General features: G+C 42.2%; 1 protein-coding gene across 2 annotated transcripts in view; it reads right to left on the bottom strand.

Annotated features, from left to right (window-relative positions):
* The window catches only part of LOC139707107 (uncharacterized), a 185503-nt gene extending 162247 nt beyond the window's left edge, over window positions 1–23256 (bottom strand). Inside the window, exon 1 of one of the 2 annotated variants that reach the window (XM_071617114.1) lies at window positions 23075–23256. The gene's annotated coding sequence lies outside the window, so the exon portion shown is untranslated. The remainder of the gene's footprint in view (window positions 1–23074) is intronic. The other variant, XM_071617115.1, reaches the window with a different exon arrangement.
* Window positions 23257–23904: the final 648 nt, after the last annotated feature.

Here is a 23904-nt window from a genome sequence, read left to right as displayed (position 1 = left end):
TCCTTGTGAAATCATCTTTGACCCTCTTCCTGAGCTGGATTAGGGACAGTACTTTTCAAAAAAGATCCTGATATGAAAGAAAAGAAGCAGCACTTGGTTTTGCTTTAATAAACACATCCAAATTTATATCCTAAATAAGTTTTGTTTCCTTTAAAGAAGCCACTTAGCCCATTATAAGAGATCAGCTCAGTTTATGGTGTTAGTAACCTTCTTAGGAGACTCAGAAATGTGTACAATTTCCCAGAAATGGGTACAATTCTTCCAGAATTCTGACTGAGTCCAAAATTCAGGGCTGCAGGGCAATGTGGGGATCATCTTAACCTAACTTTACATATGTGGAAACTGAGGTCCAGGGAAAAATGAGTTTATACCAGAGACCAGATGAAGCTGAGACAGAGTTCAGCCGAGACCTTGGCTCATCTGCAAACTCACTCAAGACTGTAATCTTTCATCTCACACCCAGAAAAAAAAATCCAGTAAATTCCTCCCAATGCCTGCTTTGACTTGCATTCAATGTTTTGTTTTGTTTTGGGGCTTCACAAACTGAAGAATAATATTGTGCTGAAAGTATAAAGAAAAGGTGGAATGTCCTAAGAGCTCCAGATGGTTTTGTCATAAGATACATTATGTCCAGACATGGGGTCACCCCTAGTTAGCGAGAATAATCTTTCTTTCTTTCTTTTTTTTTTTTTTTTTTCAGTTAGGACTTCACTAAATTGCTGAGACTGGCCTCAGATTTGTAATCCGCCTGCTTTACCCTCCCAAGTTGCTGGGATTACAGGCGTGTATTACCATGCTTGGGTTTTAGCAAGGATAATCTTAAGGTTCCAAGGGAACTAGTTTCTAGTTCAATGTTCTCTAAACATCCTCCATGTGCATAACACTTTGTCCTTTTTGGACATATCTGAATTCTACCCTTACCACTATTTACTTTTTTCTTTAACTCACTTTTCCTGAACTTGCTTTTTTAAAACAAAAGTATCTAGTTTGTCAACCTAATCAAAATAAGTAATAATCCAAGAAATCATGGGCTTGGTATGTTTCTATATTCTTTCCCTAAAATGAATACGTACTTTTTTAGAACATGCACTTGACACTTAAAAATCACCGTGTATGCTACTAGTGGGCATACAACATGATAGGAAAGTGGGATTTTATTCCAGAGCATATTTGATTCTCTCTAGAGTGAAACAATTGACTGGTATTCTCCCCCTTTTCTATCCAGTACATGCATAATGCACTGATTTTATCTGAAAAGCCCATCAGGCGTAGCACATGCAGATCTCAAACTAAAACTTACCCTTACACTAACAGTCTTTCTTATCAGCTGCTAGATCACTATGCCTTCCACACATTTGATCTGTGACTTTGTTTGAAATAATCCTTTACCCTAATGTTCTTCACTGACTATTAATAAATTACAAGCAAACAGCAAAAATAATTACCCTTTCACCTAGGAAAACACTGGTGACTACATCTTAATGGTCTGCCAGTGACATACAGCTTTACCCAGCATAATGGATGCAAATGTGTAACAGGATACGGGTAAGTTATTTTCACACAAGCTGTCACTTGTCACACAAATTACATGGGCTTCTATTAGCTGCTTAATTCACAGGTTAAGAAAAAAAAATCCACTCGTAATAACCGCCTCATTCCTGGATCCCCCAGGAAAGGCAGAACCAACCCACAAAACCACCAAAGAATAAAGGCTTTGGGGATGGCACATTTTCTGTAGGTGTGAAAATTCTTCTGTGAATGGTGAAGTAACGTTGGTCAAAATTGTCCAAGAATTCAAAATGCTTCAGAAAAGGAGAGGGAGACCTGAGATCATGAAAGAAGCCCCAATCTGGATAGTGTGTTGTTGCAGGAACACAGTGAGTTGGTTGAGTGGTTTATGGGTCTGCCAACCCCGGGCAAGGTGAGGCTGGCGGGGTACTGCTGGCGCCACACAAAAGGAGATGCTAAGGTCGGCTGCTTGACATCATCCATCTAGGCTGGACAGAGCGGTGCCTTCCATGCACATTCCTGAGGAGCAGTGACGGGGGACCCAAGGCTGAGCAGCCTATGTTACAGAAGGCCTTAGGGCATGAGACTGCAGCTGTTTGTCAATAGTCAATATTAATTTTTTATAGTTTTTTAATAGTCAATATTAATCCAGTATCTGTTATGTACCTGGCCCTGTTCCAAGCAGTTTGTATGTATTAACACATATAAGAAAAAATCAGAGAAGGTTTAACTTGGAAGGAGTGTTATCTACTTGTAGTGGAAAAACCCTGGACCTACAATGAGTACTTTGTCCCCTACTAGCTGTGAGACCCTGAGTAAGTTCTGACTCTTCTGGGAGTGTTTTCTTATTTGTTAAGGGGGCAAGGCAGATGAGAAAGGATGAATTTGGTTTCTATATGAAAGTCAACTCTGAGCTAGCAAGCTGTCTCAGGCATTGTGTTGAACAGGATTCTGAGCCAGCACTGACAAATGCCACAATGGATTAGCAATGTCTGCCACAATGGGGGTAGGAGCAGAAGCAGACATGTCACCTATTTGCCATCTTCAGACTACAGCATCTCTTAGTCTTCTTCCTGCTCAAATTATTTGAATGAATGGTTCTAACCCACTGTCCCACTAAATGCAATCTCTTTTTAAATTAGAGGGAAACAATGAGGATGAGCTTTGGAACTTCAAAGACCTTGTTTTTGTCATTGGGTATGCGGCCTTTAACAAGTAATTTAACCTTCTTCAACTTCAGTTCCCTTATCTATAAAATAAGGATGAAAATATTTAACCTGCAGAGCAATCTTGTTTGTGCTTCTGTGTGTGTTGCTAGGGATCAAACCAGGGCCTTGCTTACACTCGGCAAGCACTCTACCACTGAGCTACATCCCAGCCCTTAAGTATTAAATAAGTATGTAAAACATCTAGTATAGGAATTGGCATACTGTTGATATTCAATTAAGTAAAAGCCACTATTGTCATTTTCGGCACTGACATCAATCTCAAACTGCATCAACTACATTTTCTGACTCAAGATTCATATCTTGCATATATGCTTACAACGAAAACTAATTACCACAATTTTTCTTAAGGAATAAACTTGAACTCTTTCTTTCTCAAAGAAATTTCTGTAATCCCAACAGCTTTGAAGGCCAAGTCAGGAGGACAGCAAGTTCAAAGCCAGCCTCAGCAACTTAGCAAGGCACTAAGCAACTCAACAAGACTCTGTCTCTAAATCAAATACAAAATAGGGCTGGGGATGTGGCTCAGTAGTCAAGTGCCCCTGAATTCAATCCCCAGTACCCACACCCCCTAAAAAAAGAATTATCTATTCATGGCTAGTCTTATTTCATGATTTTCAACCTTCTCCAAGCCAATCCAGATGCTTTTAAAGGCAGGTCCTAGATGCTATGTCACTTCATCTGTTAATACTTCAGTATCCATCTCTAATTCTTAAATTATTTCATAATTGTTAATATATTTGTTTTTAATCAGATGAAATGGCAACTGCAAAGCAGGATTAGGATATTGTTCCCTCACATCCCTTAATAACATTCCAGAAGAGTCACTAACAAGCATACATATTAAAAAAAAAAATAACAGACACGTGGGGACTGCGGTATGCATGATTTATTATAGCTACACAAAATGAGTTATTTCATTCTTTCAGATATTTATGACACTGTTAAAACACTGAATACATCAACATCAAAATTAATCATGAATAATATTTAATTAGTGCTTGACAAGGATCAATTTGGCAACTCTTTTTGTTCTTTCTCCTTCCCCCGAATAGAAAAATAGTCATAAACTAAAGTGTTTTATTTTTTCCATCTGCTTCTGGTAAAGCGCATCCCTGAATTGCTAACTTAGTTGAGATCTCCTGAACTTTCATATACCCAGGTAATTAGACTCAGATGCTGTCCGGACTTCGATTATAAATCAAGTCTGTGTATGTAAGCAGAAATCAGACTGCTCACACCAAGAGCGGGTGTCGCTGTTTCTCACGGACCTGCCTGTGGAGTAGCCAAGCCCTGGCCTCGGAGCTGAGCAGAGAGCTGCTCTGTGTCATTCCCTTTCCATGAAGCCCCTGCTCTCTCCTCTCCAACCTCCAGAAAACACTATTGACAGTTTAATTCTTTATTAACAAAAGAGAAAAGTCCTCCTGGGCATTCAAGCAAAAATTCTGCCCAGAGGTACACCAGGTGCCGAGCATGATACTAGGACACAGGGATAGTACACAGCAGTGACATCTTTCCAACCATCTCACTGACATCCAAAGCACTGGGCGTCCCAAAAGTTCTTCATGGCGCTGGGCATGGCTTCCCTATCAGGGCACTTTGTTCTATAGAGGAAAGATTAGGAGAACTTTCTATTCATTATTTTGTAACAACACATGTATTGATTTAATAAAACAGCAATATTTGTTTCAATTAACTTGATACTTTATATTATGGAGCCAAAGGCTTCTGGGGTTTTGATGTCTGAAAGGAAGGGTTAAATGACTGCTTTTAACTTAAAGGGAGGGTATCCAACTAAGGGGTCTCCTTTTCTTTTCATCTAACTTATATCAAGTAAATCTAGGGCTGAAAAGTCAAGTGCAGCCAAGACCCATCAGTCTGGGGAGCTGGGGAAGGGGCAAGGAGCTAGCTTTTGTTGAGGAGCCCCACGTGTCATGCCAGGAGCAGCCTGTACTTCAGACAAGCCTTGTAGCAGCCCTGAGGTGGAGCTCAGGTGGGTGTGTGAGGTTTCCACAGCCACTGAACTAAGACATAAGGGTCCCAACTCAGACCATTCTGACACCACAGTCCAAGTTTGTATGACAGAGGTCAATGCTCTACAATGGATCCTCCATCCTCATATTTATAACTAGCATTCACCGAACACAATGTGCTAAGAACCTTCCATGCATCACCTCTACGAATCTTCATTTTACATTACTGCTATTTCCATTTTCAAGTTGAAAAATAAAAATGAGGCTTATAAAGGGTAAGCAACTTGCCTGCAGTCAGGTAAGGAAGCCATCTGACTGCAAGTCAGACTCTCAGTCATTCTGTTCCACAAGTCAGACTCTCAGTCATTCTGTTCCGTCTAGCCATAGACAAACTGAGCTGCACCCTCACCATTTCACCAGAGGTATGATACTCTGAAGTTCTTGGGCCCCATAAATTTGTCAATTCTGCTGACTGCCTGGACAGGTGCAAGATGAATTTTTCCCCATGTAAGGGCACAAATAAATTTAGAATTCTAAGTGTTTCAACAAAGAACACCCAAAACACATAGAACTCATAAGGACAAAAATGAATAATGGGCACAAGCAATAGTTGAATGATTTTTCACAAGGGAAAGGAATGGTACCATGGGAACTAGCCAGGGTTTATCAGCTAAGCTCTTAGAAGATAATATTGAAATAAAAATTCTATCTGCTTTTACCCTCCCCAGGCCCAATGCTGAATTTCCCTCCCTCACAAGGTCAGTAGATCTTGTTTCTGCTTGGCTGACTCATGCAACCTGATAGCTTCTGGAAACAAATCAATGATTACAAGATTATCAAAGTATGTGATTTTAATTAAAGGAGGGCCCTACGTGGAGCGGGAGGGGCAGTGAAGCCTGCGCCAAGTGCCCAACCCAAGTACCAGGTGAGAATCTGTTCTCCAGGGTCTCTGTCCCTGCAATACTTTCTTCTACTTCTGCCTCCACACCACAGCCCCTGACTGGGCCCAATTCTGCCTTGAACCCACATCAAATCAGGTCAGCCCACCTAGAACCTCACGTGTGACGTTTTCCAGATGCACCTCTGGAAGCGAAAAGTCAGTGCTTTAAACAGCACTCACCACCAAAGCTAAAAGAAAGACTTGAAATATATAGGGCTTTGAAGGAGAAAAGAAAAAAGAATGAAAGCCTAAACTGCCAAAAAAAGAAAATAAATTGGCATTGTTGTAAAATTGTGTTGCACAGCAAGAATACAAATATTATTCATGTTAAAGAGAGGGTTGACCTGAGATGTGATTTACAGGCACTTCAAATGCAGTACAGGAAGTAAACGGAAAAATTAGGGTGCAAGGTCACCGAGTAGGCAAGAGTCAACTTAAGGGTAAAGTTAAAAACTTGAGGAAGGGAACACGCAGTTCAACCCACCATATTAAATTAAGATCTGTCTTCACTTTGAAGAAAAAGGAAAAGTCAAATATTAAGGTGGGTAGGCTACGAGAGGCGTTTTCAACTCAACATTCTGGGTGCATTTTCTTCTCAAAATAGAATACTTGTTATGGGGTGAAAAATGCCAACGCCAAAGGGATGCTTTCTAAGGAAAATAGGAAGTTTGAGGTAAGCCACGAGTCCACCGTGTTATCACTCAGTCAGTGAACACACTTTGGTGACAAGTCAAAGGACTTTAGGGGCACCGTCTTGAGCAAGAACAAGGAATCCAAAATGAGTTTTGTTTTTAGGGATGTGCTTTTTCTTTTTTTAATAGTCAAAATTGGTTTGGACTGTGCCCAAGCTTATCCATGGCCAGGGAGAGGCCACAGAAGCAGAAAGGGTGTTGAATTGTGGAGATCGGGGACTCAGCTCTCTCCAGTCATCCTGCCCTTTGATCATTCTGTTTAAACCTGAATCCAGTTTGTAATTAAAAGTTGGCTTCTTTCTTTCTTTCTCTCTCTCTCTCTCTCTCTCTCTCTCTCTCTCTCTCTCTCTCTCTCTCTTTCTTTCTCTTATTCCCTCTCCAAATAATGTTGTGAATATTTCTCAAAAAACCACTAGAGGGCAGAGATTTTTGACATTTTGAAATTAATAACAGCTAAATCAGCCCAGCTTCCTGGTCATTACCGAGAGCAATCACAATAAAGGCTACCAGGGAACTTCTAGGCAGCCTGTGACTGACTGTGTCCCTTGTGCCTGAGTCCACATAAAGCAAAACAGCCCAGGCTCTGTAGAGCTCTGTACTCCTTTTCAAAGAAAGAAGCCAGGCTATGGCATCCAGGGACAATTGCCACCTGATAAAGGGCAGCCCAGAAGGGGTGCTCCATGAAGGGGACAATACAGAGTGAGGCTCTGAGACACCTAACCTGCCCCAGCACCTCCCTGCCTGGAGAATAGACCAGGGCAGGGCTTCCCCCGGGCGCAAGTGTGATACTCTCCACTCAGGACAGAGGCTGCATTCCCCCAGTGCCTCCCACCTTCATGCCTGAGGTATTCACCTACTAGGGTTTCATCTGGCTGCACAAATGTTGGGTGAGAAAAGAGGAAATCAGGTGCATCAGCTTTGCCTAAGCAGCCCTCCTTTTCAGCCTTTATTTACAACTCTCACCCAGCTGTTGGGCTGGAGCCCTGGGAATGGGGATGGGCAGCCAGAGTCAGAGTTGGAAGCAGCATCTTTAGGGCTGCTGTGATGCTGGGAAGAAAAGGGGCCAGGAGAAACCACAGTGGGCCACGCAGACTCAGTCCTGGGCTGCCATAGTCTATGGCTCCCAAAGAACAATCACCTGGTCTCTCAGAGGCGTTCTCATGCTGGAAGATAAGGGAATATGTTCTTGAGACCCTGAGCCCTTTCACTGTCCCTGCCCCCAGCCTGGGGACCCAAGTACAAGGGCTACAGCTAATTATGAGTCATCATCATCCGTGGCTGTAACATGCATGAGGACATGCACCCAAGTCTTCCAGGGTGACTGTGGCAGAGAAATCTGACCTTAGCCAAGGGTGTGGGAAGGGACAGTAGGAATTTCCTCGTTTCTTTCAAACTTGAAACTTAGAATTCTAGGCCAGGTATCATTAAAACTTTCCTGGGGGAGGCCTCTGATGAACTGCTCTAAGTCTTGGTTTCCTGAACCTGTTGAAAGGTAAGAATAGGATTGATTACTTCTGCACACAACCACTAGCTGGAATAAGCTAATGAAGCAACCCTCACAAACCTGAGTGCCAGTTACAGATGCTCCTCAGCTTACCATGTTGTTCCTGATAAACCCATTGTCCTTTAGCACACACCTGATCTACGGAATGTCCCAGTTTAGCCTAGCCTACCTTGAATGTGCTGAGAACACCTACGTGAGCTTACAGCTGGACAAAACATCAAACACAAAGCCTATTTTATAATAAAGTGTTGAAGACCTTGTGCAATTTATTACCATACAGCACGCTGTAGAGAGTCATTCCTTCATCCTCACGATTATGCGGCTCCTTAGGAGCTTCAACTCGCTGCCACCACCCAGCATCATGATAGAGATCCACAAAAAATACAAACTCAAAACCTGAAAGATAGTTTCTAAAACTGAATGTGCACATCAACGTCTCACCATCATAAAGTTGTAAAGTCTGGGACTATCTGTGTTTTTCAGTCAGTCTCTTATCTGCAAACCTCCAGGGAGAGGAGCCCACTGTCTCCTGAGATAGCCTGATTTCCCACCAAAGGCCAGGATCAAAAAAAGGCATGCGGTCTCCAGCAAGCAAGTCGATTCTGCCTGTCCCCTCGCAATGACTCCAAACTCATCTTGTGACCTCATAAAAAGATGCTTAGCTTCTTCAAATGTCAAATAACAAAGCAGACTACAAAATCCCTAAATTCCCTCGGGGATCCCAGAGCCATCATGATTCAAAAGTATGTCTCGGATCACATCTGCCTCTTAAGCAGCGATGCCGCATAGCATAGCTGGTTCGTCTTAATCTTAAACCCCCAGATCTGTTTCACAAGAGCTGCTTCTAAAACAGGCCTTCCGTACCCCTATCAGAATGCTTGCCCTTCAGAGAGAGTGTCATACTTTTCTTCCTGAAGGTTTCTCCTGGTTCTGAGCATCCTGAATCTGCATTCTGTCATCAATGGAAACTGCTTCTCTCCCAGTTTAAGTTATCTCTACACTGCAGGGGAAAGAGCAGTGTCCTGAGCTTTTAACATTCAATTTCTTTTCATGGCCAAATCATGAAAATAGGGAGGATTTCTCCATCAAAGCTAAGAACCAAGGATCGAGGGATTGAGCGCAGTGAAGGGCAGGAGAGGGGAGTCCAGTTTTTCCACTTACAACGTGGTCTTGGCCATGGGACCTATAACCTCTCTTGACCTCAGTTGCCTCTCCTGGGAAATGAAGATGATAATAATGCCCACCTCATCATAATAAATACAGCCATTTTCCAGGAGTCCTCCCTACACACCAGGCACTATGCCAACAGCCTGGTAGCATGACCTCATTCACCTTCACGACATCCTCGTAAAGGATTCACTATTTTCGTCTTTTGCAGACAAGGAAACTGAGGCCTCGAGAAGTTAAATTGCTCTTCCTAATCCATACAATAGGTCAGTTATGGGGCCGGGGTCAGAACCCCTCCCTCACCTGGCAGTGTCACTGTCAAGGTGAATGAGATCATGTGGACAAACATTAGCATAGAAGCTGGCATGTATGGTCAGTTACTATTTTTATTAATGTCCAGATTAGTCTAATCAGGGCCTCTCTCCTTCCCATTGTTCACCTCTGACCACAAGCTCAGAACAAAACCCCAGCATGTGAGGAATAGAAAAGAAGATGGAGAAGGGCAGGAGAGAGGAATTTAAAAGCGTCATGAAGAATCTTTTGTGGGTGGATGAGTAGATCTTGATTATAGTAATGATTTCATGGGCATATATGATTTGCAGGTTATCAGAACATAATATTGTACATTTTAAAATATACCAATTGTTGTATGACAGTGATACCTAAAAAAACAAAATAACAACAACAAAAAAACAGCATGAAGTGGCATAAAGGGACAAGCACAGACTCAGGGACAGGCAGTTACCAGCTGTGTGACCTTGGGAACATTACTGTCTCTCAGCTTCAGTTTCCTCCTTTATAGCCTAGGGGTAATAGGAGTACCTCTAACATTAGTATCAAGAGTAAGTATAAAATTAAGAATTTGCATAAGCATAATATAAATAATATAAATAATAACCATTACCCTTATGAAAGCAGGTGCGTGGGCAATGTATTATCTCACTGAAGGCTACACTAGGGCTCTAGAATTACCAGTAGGTTTCTATGAGTAATTCAGGGTGGGCTCTTCTGCTTTATAGGCACTGTCTACCCCACCACCAGCCCATACACATGTGTGCACAAGCATGTGCGCTCACACACACGCACACGCACGTGCACACACGCGCACGCACGCTCGCGCGCACACACATGCACATACGAGCACCCCTCAGGGCTTCTCCTCAGAGTAGAATGAACCTTGAAATCCCTCCATCCCTGGTTCTGATGTTTTCTACTTACATGGCCCCAGGCAACCCAGTCAGACTAAGAAAAACCACCTCAACAGGAAGGTTGTGACATTCAAAAGAGAAAATACATGTAGAAAACAATATAAAAGTTCAAAAGTACAATTATAGTGATCCTTTCAAAGCCCCCAGTGAAAGGATATAACATAGGTGTTCCCTAAGTGACATGGCTTGGGAGGGCACCGAGATAAACAATTCTTAGAACTATCTGTCACTCATCGTAGTCTAACGGAAATCTGAGTTTAATGACTGATGATCATATCCTGTAAGAGCTCCAAATTATACACCATCTCCCTCTTTATCACCTCCAACAGGTATTAGCACCGAATGTGGTCTAACCCTATTGGTAGTATTGTTTTAGGCCAAGTACTGGATTAGTATCTGCCAAGGTGGAATGAATCCTGGTAGGTCCCTGTGTAGCAGCCACTGCTCATAAGATCATTTCTGGAATCTGAGGAGCTCAGCCCATGAAGATGACCTCAGCAGGCCAGGTCACCCTGTGGCAGTAAAGACGGAGGGGCATATTGCCCAGGTTTCTAGAACTGGATAGACAAACCACCAACACTCAAGTCTGATGACTAAAGTGGAGTTAAAGAGGGTCTTCAGAAAGACCCTCAGGAGTCCAGGGTTCATTTGAAAGTTCCTCCCAGGCTGTTCACATAATAAGCCAGGCAGTGGTCTCTGTAAGAGCCTTGCCTTTCAGAAGTTTCCACAGCAGATGGAGGCACACGGCTTTAAAGGAAAGCCTCTCACATCCGTCTATGCTCATTATTGGCCCTCTTCTCCGAAATGCTATATGTTATCTTGAGCCTGTTTGTTTTTATGTGTCAGAGTGGTTTATTGTTAAGGAAATATGGTGTCAGCTGTCTCTTCCCCACCATCAAAGCTGCCACATTAAAGTTAATAGTGTTTGACTTGCAGAGATCTCTTACCGAGGTAACCCAAGAAGGCCCCTGCTGGCTGTTATTTTTCCGGCAGTCGAGGCACCAAATGGATGCAATAACTTCATCAATCTTTTCAGGAAGAAGAGAAGGGGGGGGGGGGGACCCTGCATGACTCTATATAGAAGATGCTCAATAAAGGCCTCTTGGATTCATGAGGATAACTCAACCCTTCCATTTTAATAGGCCGATTGAATTAAGTGATCTCGATCCTGAACCTGCCACTCAGGGTCCTGTAGCCTGTGGCTTGTCACTTCCCAAGTCTGAACTTCAGTTTACTTGTCTCAGAAATAAGGGAAATGTCTTTGGAGGATGTCCCTTCCACATGTCTTAACAGTGAAGACTGATGTGTAAAAGAAAATAAAAGCAAACTTTTTCTGGCTAAACCAAGAGAGAGAAGTCCCACCTTCTCAGCACCTCTACCTTCCTCCATAAGCCCACCACCTAAACCCCATTCTTCTCCCTCCCTTGGGGTCCTGAGCAAACTCTATGGGCAGCCACCCCACCCTTGACTTCCTAGAAGAGCATTTGAAATCTACTAGCCCAGATTCTGCTCAGAATCTGGATTCTATATAAAGTGACCTGGGATCAAACCACATGTGCACCGATTTTAATCTGCATAATAATGGAAGAGTCTCTGCTCAGTGCCATACAAACTTGAAACAGTTAGGGCTTTGTTTTATTTTCTGTGTCTTAATCCTCTAATCACTACTCTCAACTGTGAGTTGTCAAATATCCCTTCCAGACTCACTAGTGTATCTCAGGCAACTTCCATCACTTATTGCAAATTAGTTCAACATGTACCAATCTCAACTCAGATTTTTAAGTCTCATCACCTTCCTCCCCTGCAGAGCAGGCTGGAACTGGAAGTGCAACTCTTTGGGACACATCCTTACTCGGGTGGGCCACCCTCCTGGGTGGGAAAACTAGTTAGAACTCAAAGCCAGCAGAACTGCACAGTCCTGACATGGTACACTCCGGCATCCTTTCCACATCAGCCTGCACATGTGGGGACCACCCCACGGCTGGGCCCTCTCTGCACCCTGCCATCCCTCTCCAGTTCTCTTCTCTGTTCCAGTAGGCCAAGGGACAGATTTGCATGCCCATTGACCAAGCCGATGTAGAGCAGAGGAACCAAAAACCCAGTTTTCCTTCCCTGCAAGCAAGAAGCAGTCCTCCCTTCATTCAACTTATCGGGAGAATCACCCCACATACACACACAGACTCATTCCATCTGAGAAAGGAGAAAACCCATTAGGGGAACACTGTTCCCCTAAAAGGCAGCAGCCAAAAGGACACTCCCCTCTTTCCTGTTCAAGTTGTCCTATGCTTTTGTAAATAACTTGTAGGATGAGAGGAGTCTGAGCCCAAAACTAGAGGGGTAGAACAGTGGTAAGGATGGAGAGGAGCTTTAACTGTCATTGGCTTTCTTCAATGTTGCATTTACAACCAAGACTGTAGTGGTCAAATCCAGTATCAAGAGGGGAAAAAAATCTCAAACATCCTGTATTATATAAAAACTAGGATGTCTATTAAAATATATTGTATTTATACACATGGTTCAAGCTTGGATGGGTACCAGCAACAGCACACCTGTGTAAAACTCTAAAGAATCCCAAACCACATGTTTATTTTTATTTTTGGTCCAAGTCTCTGAAGGAGAAAAATAATCTAGAGCAAAAGGAACTATTCATTCATTCATTGCTGTCCATGTAAACTTTCCTTAGGGGCTAAATACTTGAGGGGGACAATTGTGAATGGTCCCTGATCATTATTTCAAAAACCGCAGAAATTCACAATGTTTTTACATTACTTTTCAAGAAACTTCTGTACACAATAGCTCATTAGGATTTTCACAACAGCCTCCGAAGTGGGTTAAGGTACACATAACCACTACTTAAGACTGAGAAAAAGAAACATGTCAAAGTTGACTGACTTGCCTAGTCCTGAGATGAGTTGAGTGTGGGCCAATTCCTCATGCCAAGTTCTTTCTCTTTAACCAAACTGTTACCAAATGAATCTGTGACTTTCTTAGATTTTCGAGGATCCTTTCAATTTCAATATTCTGTTCCCTTGTTTTCCAAAGTTTGCTTATCAGATCACTTGTAATGGTTTTGAAAACAGTCGCTTGTGCTAGTTTTATGTTCAAAAAAGATGGCTATCACGGACTCTCTGTATTATTTCAAAGTGAACTGAAGTCAGATTTAGACTTTTACATCAAAAGTCTGTAGCAGCCTCAATTTTTCAATCAAACCATCCTTTGGTGTAGAAAATTATTTCACTACCCACATCATTTAAGCTATTCTGAAAACCACACTGAAGTTCTTTTTATTAATCTTTTTCCTGCTTCAAATCCTTCCATCAGGCATTTCTGTCAGGCTTCCTGAAGGGCCCCATATGCACACTTCCAACTCAGAAATGTGTTCTTTTTTGGTTCATTGGAATTCTTCAGAATATTTGGCACTGAAACATACTGGCTTTAATTAAAAGGCTATGATTTCTGTGAATTCCCATTAAGCCAGTGAAAGAAATCCGTATTAAAAAAAAAAAAAAGTTAACACATTAAGATACAGTTGTACTGAAAAATGGTTCATGTTTTTAAAAACTACTTAAGCAGATGAAAATAAGCTGCCTGTTATAAAAATCTGCTCGTATTTAGTAAAATCCTTCTCTTCTAAGTAGAGGGGTTAGTTTAGTACATATGTGCTTAATTAGCCATGAAAACTCAACTAGACGTGAACCATGCAATCCAACCATCCGCCTGTTGATGTTAAAACATAGATCCTATTAACAGGAATGCAATTTAAACGGTTAAAAAGTGATAAAGTACATAACTCTGATCTGATAGAGTTTGAAATATGATACTGCTATATACTAATGACAAATCAGTTTTGAATTATGATTCCAGTAAAGCTTGAAATAACTCAAGCATGTTAATTAGTGATCCACAAACTCAAGAACTTACATGATGTGTTATATTCAGTCACACCTCTTCACCCATGAGCAGAAGCCATAGTCTCTAACATTCAGAGAAAAAAAAAAAAAGCCATGCAAATTCTCTTGAATTCCAGGTCCTACATGCCCTAGAAATACCTGACATAACTTTATCCATTCAGCTTAATTATCTTTAAAATGCATTATAATTCAACGCAGTTTCTCCAAGAACAATATTTAAGAGGACCCATAAAATCGAGAGGAGTTTACTAGTTAGCAAGAAATATACAAAGAAATCTCATTAAATCACTTCTCTTTACTTCTGTGGCCCTCAAACGTGGACACACCCACATGGGCAAGATAAAGCCAGAGATCACAAAGAACTGGGAAGAAAATGCCATTATTACTAGCTTTATTAGAGACAAATGCAAGTTTATGTACTTAGCTTTTTATTATAAAATAGCACCTAACCATTCTCGGAATAGGCTTGTGCCCATTAAGAAGATGTTGATGAACTGCAGACCTTGCTTTGACAATCATTGCTCTCCGTACTTACTACATTAAAGGCAGGATTTCTTTTAGAAGCACTTATAAATCAGATTTTAAAATTCATTATTTTGGAAGGCACACTACATTCCACTCATCTCAATGAGCTATGTCATCTTTTTAAATAACCACAAAACAGCATGCTGCAACTTCCTTAATCAGGCAAGTGCCAGTTATCTCCCGCCCTTGGAATCAGTTCTTCAGGCCTAGTCCAAATTCTGTTTGCTCCTGTTCAGCAAAGTCCCTTCGGTTGTATATTCATTAGAAAAAACGTAAAGAAAACAAAAGAAACATATTGTAACATCACTCTCCAAATAGCATGTCACCACTGCAAATTTAAGAGAACAGATGGGATTAGTGTGCCCTACCATAGGACCTGGTCTTTTGCAAAATGACAAGATCATTGGCCGAACAGTGTGGTCTAGCCAGTGTCCTTAAAATAATTATTTTCTTGGAGGTGGGGGAAGCAGCATATGAACATTGGGGAAATCCTCTCTTCAGCTCACATAAAGCAAGCCTGTTAGGTATACAGACCTCCATTCAAAGTATATCAAATGTCACTGTGACTTGACCAGAACAATAAAACTAAGAAAACCAAGAAAGAGAGCCTGTCATTGCTGGCTGGCTTGCTAACCAAGTCCATAACCTGCCCATATCCTGATGCACCTACTCAGAACTGCATTATAGCCTGCAGGGACCATTGCAATAGCCTCCTGACTGGTCTCCCTGCCCTGAGGCTCTCTTCTTTCACGCTGGTAAAGAGTTAGTCTTCTAAAAATCCAGCTCCAATCAAATTACTTCCTGTCAAAAAGCTAGAATCATTGGTCCTTAAGTTCACACTGTTTAGCCTGAGCTATAAGGCCAAGCCTAACTTTTGGTGTCACTTTGCATTTCACCTAAGCAAGGTCCACTCTTTTCTGTACAGATTCCACACTTTTGCCCTTGTAGACAGTTTCCCACCTGGAGAACCACCCCCTCCATTCTATCTCCTCATCAGCCCTCTGGGTCAAAACCTACCTATATTTAAAGGCCTCGCTGAGAGAAAATCCATGAAAAATGCAAAGAGCAGTTGCTGATCATCAGCAACAAACGTTGTCTGCTATCCTCATGGCTGCCATTGCGATGTGTCATTTAAATCTTTAATCTTCAGGAATAAGCTTTATGCCTATGGGATTTTAACTGTAGCTGTCTTGTGACACTGATTACTTCCTATTTTATTTCAAAGTTATTTGATTATATGTTTCATCTCCCCTTATAGATTATGATCTCCTAGAGGATTTTCACACCTCCTTCTGTTCCCCTAAAACTCCCTTTATATCCTCCATGTCAAGGGTACAAGGCCTACACAAATAATTGAAGGAAAATATTAAATACTGCATCAAACCACAAGAGGGCATAGTTGAGCTACTCTTACTGTAATCAGCCTGCAATTAGCAATAAAGGATTCAGATCTGAGAGGCTTCTGGCCCTGGAAAGTGTATCTGTAAACTTGTTTAAAGTAAATATGTACGCATTATATATGATCACAAATGTATTCACATTAACATGGAAATATGGCTCTAAAATAGTGACTTTTGAAGTAGTAAAATAAGATACATGGTTCAATTTTGCTAAAATATCTATTCTTAAATAATCATAGAAAAAAGTACACAAAAATGTTATCCATTGTTATCTCTTGGGAATGGCATATGTTATCTCTTGGGGGTGGAATACGGATTATTTTTCTTCAATTTTGTATCTTTCTGTATTTTATATAACCAAAATATATTAATGTTATAATCAGAAAAATAAAGCTTCTTACTTTTTTAAAAATCCCTGAGTATCTACTTGATTCTTTTTTGCATCTCATCTCCAATCCCATGTCTGATGTATTTAAAAGTAAATACAATATTTTGGGTATTTTCTGACAGATTAAAGTAGAGGTTTCCAAACTCTCTTGGTACACAGTGTTTTTAGTATCTCAATAATTTTTTGGTACCCATAAAAAGAAACATATAACAGTTCCATTTGTTAAGTACTGAATTTGAAAAACAAAAAGTCTTTGTGTCCTCAAAATCCAGTAACCACTTGAAAAATTAAATATAAGTTTTTAAAATATATTTTATTCCACTCCTAACTAATCACAAATCACAATTATTTAATGGAATATATGCACTTATTGGGCACGGTAGAATCAGTTTGCAGCCTGCTCCCCTCATTTCCTGTTCCATGTTGATTTTCATGAGGTACTCAACTTTTATCATGGCAACCCCTGAAAAACCAGCTTCACAAAGATACAACACCATTAAAATGAATGTAGCACATCATCCCAATGGAGACACTATGAACTAACTCAAGCTAGTAACTCATGGAGTAAACCACATGAAGATGACAAATATAGCTGTGTTTTCCCAAAATTTTTAAATATCTCACAGCACTCCTGTGACTATTGCAATGCCCCGAGGTGCCTCCACGCACAGTTTGGGAACATGTGGATTCAAATGATAAAGCTTGTGCCCTGTAAGGCTGGAAAAAGGGAAATAAAATTTATCAACTGGCTACTTTTCAGCTAGCCTTGAAATTATTTCACATCTACTAGCTCAGTCAAAACTATTTTGCTCTCCATGAACCAAATTCTTCTTTCAAAGAAAAGAAGGATGGATGGGAAGTGGGCTGAGATAAGGACTCTTGACGGTTTTCACACCTCCTTCTGTTCCCCTAAAACTCCCTTTAATCTGTTCTTTCCAACTCAAAACAAAGAACCAGTAGCAGCCCCCAACCTAGCATGTTCCTGAGAAACAGCCAAATTCCTTCTTTGTGGAATCCAGGACTGGTTTTCCAACCAACCTACTGATTTTTCACCTCTGGACCCAAACCTGAGAAACCCTGCCAAGACCTAGGAAGCATGGAGGGCCCCAACACTGAACTGCTAACCCTTAAGACAGCTCCTTCCCCTTCTATAATTGAAAGGGATTTCTCCTCCCACAAGACTCCCAATCAAGTACACAACTACTGCTACTCAGTCCACTTAAAACTGGAATTAGAAAGGTTGGGGTTTGTTGGGTTTTGTAATTTGTTTTGTTTTTTCTCTGAAGTCTGATGGGCCCGATTATACACTGATTTAGCAAAATGGTGATTTTCTACTATCAATTCAAATGTCATTGAAACAAATCCAAAAGGACTCTCCAACTTGTGTAAAGGAAGCTCCAAGAAAGGATTCTTAATGAACTTAAGATCTCAGGGAGGTAGAAGCAACCCAAGTGTCCATGGATAGAAGAATGGGTAAACAACCTGTGGTATATCCATACAATGGAATATGATTCAACCTTTGAAAGGAAGAAAACTCTGACACGTTACAACATGACTAATCTTGAAGACATTATGCTAAGTGAAATAAGCCAGGCACAACAGGAAACATATTGTATGATTCTACTTATATGAGATATCTAGGCTAGTCAGATTCATACAGAGAAAGAATGGTGGTTGACAGGCACCAGAGGGAGAAGGTGAAGGGGAGTTACTGTTTAACTGGTCTGGAATGTCAGTTTTGCAAAATGAAAGGAGTCTTGGAGTTGGACCTGGTGATGGGGACACATCAACATAAACATACTCAATGTCACTGTGCACACACCTAAAAATGGCTTAAATGGAAAGTTTTATGTATTTTTGCCTTGTGTTTTTCAAAGATCACAAGGATGCCTTTCTGATAAGAGCAGGCATTGATGTAAGTGAAATCATGTCATTAAGTGTCACGTGGAGAGCTTGCATAGTCCTAGAGATGAGTCCATTTGGATGATCTAGAGTTAAGTAATATACATGGTGTTTCATAACAGAAGGACCCGGATCTAAAGGAAACAGCATCCAAACAAGAGCAGCAGTGGAGCTCCAGCAACAGAAACAGGGCCTTGGAAAGAGGAGCACAGAATCCTCAGGAAGAAACAAGTCTCGGTCACACCCCAACCTGCAGGCCCGAGTACGCAATTCTCACTCATATTCCTTTCAACCTTGATTAGTCCCCATCAATCCAAGGCACCATGAAATGGGGCTGAGAGCAGCTGCTGGAAGACATGGACACATACAAACTAATCTGGTCCCAAAACTAAGTGTCCTCAGCTTAGGTCTTCCTAGGACGTGTTTCTTGACTACAGTGTAGAACTGATGTTGCTGAAGATGACAACCTGCAGATGCAAAGGGTTCCGCTTTCCTTTTACTTGTAGACCTGGTCTGTGGATACATTTCCAAAGTCAGACCCAAGAAATGCCTGAGGAGGAATGAACAGGGGCTTCTACAGTCACCTGGGAAGTGCCATATGGTGCATTCTCTCCAAAGGCTCAGAAAAGTCCTGCAGCACAGAAACTGGAATCCCAACTTGCTCAGCTTCCCACCCAGTGGTGTGAAGTTGGTATGTGTCTATTTTTCTGTTGGTATGTGCCTAGCTCCTCTGCCTCTTAATGTCTATTTGTTTAAAAAAAAAAGACTGTTTTTCTATTTTTCAGTTGTAGATAGACACAATATCTTTTATTTTACCCATTTTTATGTGGTGTTAAGGATTGAACCCAGTGACCCACACATGCTAGGCAAATGCTCTGCCACTGAGCCACAACCCCAGCCCCTTGTTTGTCTATATTTTTTTTAATTTTTTTTTTTAGTTGTAGATAGACAGAATATCTTTATTTTCATTTTATTTTTTTATGTGGTGCTGAGGATTGAACCCATTGCCTCACTGGTGCTAGGCAATGCTCTACCACTGAGCCACAATCCAAGCCCTTGCTGTCAATTCTTTTCAGTACCACCCAATCTTGAAATCTTAAGAGCTTTTGTTGTTGTTGTTGTTGTTTCTCCCTCTCTCAACGCATTCTGCCAGTTAGCAAGACTGTGAATTCAGCCCTTTTTTAAATCTTATTTAGAAACAGGGTCACATTGGGTTGCTTAGGGCCTTACTAAGTTGCTGAGGCTGGGTTTGAACTCATGATTCTCCTGCCTCAGCCTCCTGAGCCACTGGTATTACAGGTATGCACCACGCACCAGACTCAAATGCTAATTCATAAAGTGATTGAGCTTTTTTTTTTAATTCCTCAGAAATCGCATGATTCTTCATAAAATAAGCTTTGATTAGTGTCGAGGGTTTCAATACAGTGGGTTGTTTATTAATGTCACTAAAGTATTATAGCCTTGAATATCAACCTGCCTTGTCTCTGTAGTTTATGTGAGGATCTAACACAATGCTTTATACATAAAAATCATTCCATACATATCTGTTGAATTAAGGAATAACATTTAGCCCTGTGTATACACCATCAAATTCCCAAACTTCAATTATATTCTCATGACAGTGATAGTCAATTTTCTCTTTCTTGCACCCCAGATCCTTTTTGCTAATGATTTTGTCTTATACACAGATTATAATATGTACACATAGGTGGCACCTCATTTTATATACATTTATTTTAAATTAAACTGTATAGTATTTCTTATTATTAAGTGAACTACTGAGAATAGTAGGCTGTTTTGATAAATATAAAATATAAAGTAGAGGGTTGGGAGTGGAATTTGCAGCCACTCCTATATTGTATTATTTATTATTTCTGTCATGGTTTCATACAACAGAGAAAAATTCTAATTCACAGAGAAACATCAAAAGTATGCATTTTATGTTAGTACATTGGCAAGGCAATGAATTTCAGAGCAGGTACCAGGGATGGAACTCAGGGGTACTTGGCCACTGAATCATATCTCCAGCCCTATTTTGTATTTTATTTGGAGACAGGGTCTCAATGAGTTGCTTAGTGCCTTGCTTTTGCTGAGGCTGGCTTTGAACTCGTGATTTTCCTGCCTCAGCCTCCCAAGCTGCTGGAATTACAGACATGTGCCAACACACCCGGCTCATTTACTTTAAGCTCAAGTATGACAAGTTATATCAGTGACACCTAAGAAATGCCATTAGTAGTAATTAAAAACACAGGTTCTGATTTGAATCCTGGCTCCACTATTTGACAGCACAGATCTTCAGCAAGTTATTCAGCCTCAGTTTCTTCATCTGTGAATTGGAAGTGATAATGGTGCTTCCCTGATAAGGTAGAAGAACAAGATTGGTGGCATAAGTGATTGACTCAGTGGTCTTCATTCTACCAAATGCTGTTTATAATGCATAGGAGAGAACATTCATTCACTACCGTCCATGCAGACTCTGACCATGGAGCCTTTGAGAACTTTGGAGCCCTGTGCGGCCTTGAAGAAAGGCAAACAGGACACTTCACTCCAGTACTGTTCTGAGGTCCTCAACAACCATCAACTCCCAAGGAACCACAGGAAACTTCAAAACTTTTCTGTCCCCACCCCAGGCTCTTCCTCACCGAGTCTTCCTCTGAGACATGGCTCTAAGGAACCACACAGGAGTCCACGGGAATCCATGGCCTTTGCCTGCAAGCAGTCCAGAGAGCAGTCTGGTGGAAAGCCCTCGACTTGAGCAGCCTGTCACTCCCATAATTATTCCCTGTCCTTGGAGGCCAACATAAACAGAGCATCTTTCTCAAGCAGCTCCCACAATGCACAAACCTTAGAACCTCACACAGGCAGCCAAGCACTAGAAGGTGCTAAAGGGTCAGAGGGTTTGTGTGGCCAGCAGTCCAGTCCCCAAGGGACAGTCCCAGTTGCTTTCTAGTTCAAAAACCCCATCCAACAGACATTGCCTGTGCTCCAACTGTCTCCACGGCCTAATTTCTGTAACTGGCCTGGACACTGTGGGTAGGACCCTAAGATGGGCCAGCAGATCAGAGAGCAATCTCATGCCCAAGGCACTCTGGGAAAAGGCAGGGAGTGGGGCATGGGGGAACTAAAGATGGTTCCTCAAGGGTCACATTTGATTTTGTGAACTTTATTATTATTATTTTAGTGTTTACTGAAATGCTAGTCCTGGTTGACACTGGCAGTGTGGAAGAGCTGGTATGGTTCTAGAAAACAATAGCAAGAAAAACAGCAAGACCCCTAGTCTCCTGGAGCTTATGTTTCCGAGGGGATGGGACAATGGCAATAATTAAACCAAGGTTATCTCCAATCATGGCTGGTGCTTTGAAGAAAATAAAACACTGTCATTGCACAGATGTCAGGGAAGTTGACATTTGAGCTGAGATCTGAATATGGAGGAGGAAGCAATTCAAAGGCAAGGGAAAAGCATTCTAGACAAAGGGAACAGAAGCACAAGACCCTCAGATCTCAGCTTAAACGCTGATTAAGGGTTTAAATAGGTTTTCATGAAAACTTCATGTTCCCAAAATTCTAGTACAAGGTAGAGTAAGAGTAATTTTTTTTTTAAGATTGTAAAGATCAAAGGGCTACATTGGAAAGAAATCTCCCCTTGGCTTTAGACAAAGATGCAATAAGAATGTGCGTGAATATATATTTACATGTCTCATAAGGGTCTTTTTAGAAAGCCTTTCATGTCTTTTATCCTTTAAACTTTTATAATATAGGTTGAAAGCCTGATACAATCTTAAACTTCCAGTTCATGTATTGAGATCTTTTCCTTAGAACTAATGAACACTTCCCCTGTGGGGTGTAATTTACCTCCCTTGTTCCAGAAAGAGAACGCGGTGTACTTCTAATTGCAACTATGTAAAAATATGTGTGCCCATGGATTAAGGAGGTGGGAGTATAGGAAGGAGCCACAGTTGTTTTTCTATATTCCTTTTTTTTGTGTGTGATTAAAACTGGGAAGAAAAGAATACATTGTGCACAACTGTGCAGTCTCCTTGTCCTCGATTTTAATAAATGTGTTTTTAACTGCTATTTATATCCCATTTCTAACATCACTACAACCTACATCCTCTCCAGGCTACAATTAAACTTGAAAAGTGCACGAGGCTTTACAAGCCTTTGTACAGGGAATGCGTCTGCGCACGTACGGCCCACGTGCACCCTTCTTTCTCTCTATGGACAGAAGTTCTTGGGGATCCTTCAGGCCCCTGGCCATATTTCTCCCCAGGCCCTTATTAAAACCAGGTGCACGGAAGGCGGGCCTTTCTCGGGACAGAAAAGCCTCCTGTTGACCCAAAGCTCCCCCTTCCGGTGTGTTTTCTAGAGGCAAAGGAGAAAGTGGGCAGCTGCCCAGGCCCAGGCCGTGCAAGGCCTAAAAGGGCACCAAGTGAGGCTGGGGACAAGGGACACTTCCGCCCTCTGTCATGCAGGAGCGGTGTCCACGCACACTGCGCGACCTCCCACCACCACCACCTCCGCCCCAAGACCACAGCTCTTTCCAGATCCGAAAATGGGGTGGGCTGGGGAGGCGCAAGGTCGCCTCCGATCTGAACTTGAAACCTGGCGGCTCTGACACTGCAGCCTGCGCCCCAGGCACGTGGGGTCCCAGTAGGAGCCCCGATTTCTGGCAATCGCCCCGCGGGCTGGTGCCGGGTTCCAGAAAGCCTGGGGGCCCGGCAGCGCTTACCCTCAGCGGCCCAAGTCGCTCGCGCCTCCGGGGACAGGGCGGGCCGGTAGGGTCAGGTCGCGAGTGACGTGGCGTTCCTGGCAGCCCAGCGCTCCGCGCTGCCGAGGCTCCCCGTCTGTCGCGCGCCCCCGGACTCGGATCTCGGGAGCTGGGCGGGGGCGCCTGGCGCAGAGCCCAGGGAGCTTCGTTATCCGCGACCTTTGATCCCGGAGACCAGCACTCCTCTCTGCAACCGGTGGCCTGAAGGGGCAGAAGTGGGAGGTGGTTGGACTATTTTGCAGCAAGAACTGTGCCCCCTGAATTCATGACAGCTGAAAGCGCACTCCCCCCACCCCACACCCCGATGGGCTGAACCCGAACTCTCTAGGTTGAGGGCTCTGCCTATGTGTTTGGGTCAAAGATTTGAGTATTTGTGTCTCTAATTAGACTCCAGAATTAGTCAAAGTAGGGAAAAGGGCATCAGAAGGAGGAGTGTTAGGGGGCAGAAAGTCAGGGCATCAGAGCTCACAGAGGAACAGGGATCCCACAAAAATATGCTTCTAAATGCTAAGTGTCCGGTTCCTGTTCCTTGAGCCAAAGAGCAGAGCCAGCCTGTTTTCTCATTTTCCCTAATTACAGATTTTAAAAGCCCATCCCCAGGCTTTTCATAGCCTTCAGCCTGACAGCCCCTGCTTTCTGAAAGGGTTACATGAAACTTACCCCAAGGAAAGAGACCAGAAAGGATGTTTGAGAACCCTACCATCCCAGAAGTTTGTGGGTCACAGAGCCCATCTTCTGGGCTTGGTGCCCTGCTTGATAATTAAAAGCTGTTCTCAGGCCAGAGGTTGTGG

Source organism: Marmota flaviventris, chromosome 9 (genome assembly GCF_047511675.1).
Source record: "Marmota flaviventris isolate mMarFla1 chromosome 9, mMarFla1.hap1, whole genome shotgun sequence".
Lineage (NCBI taxonomy): Eukaryota > Metazoa > Chordata > Mammalia > Rodentia > Sciuridae > Marmota > Marmota flaviventris.
The sequence above is the reverse complement of the archived record's forward strand: the minus strand, read 5'-3'. Positions and strand labels throughout refer to the sequence as shown.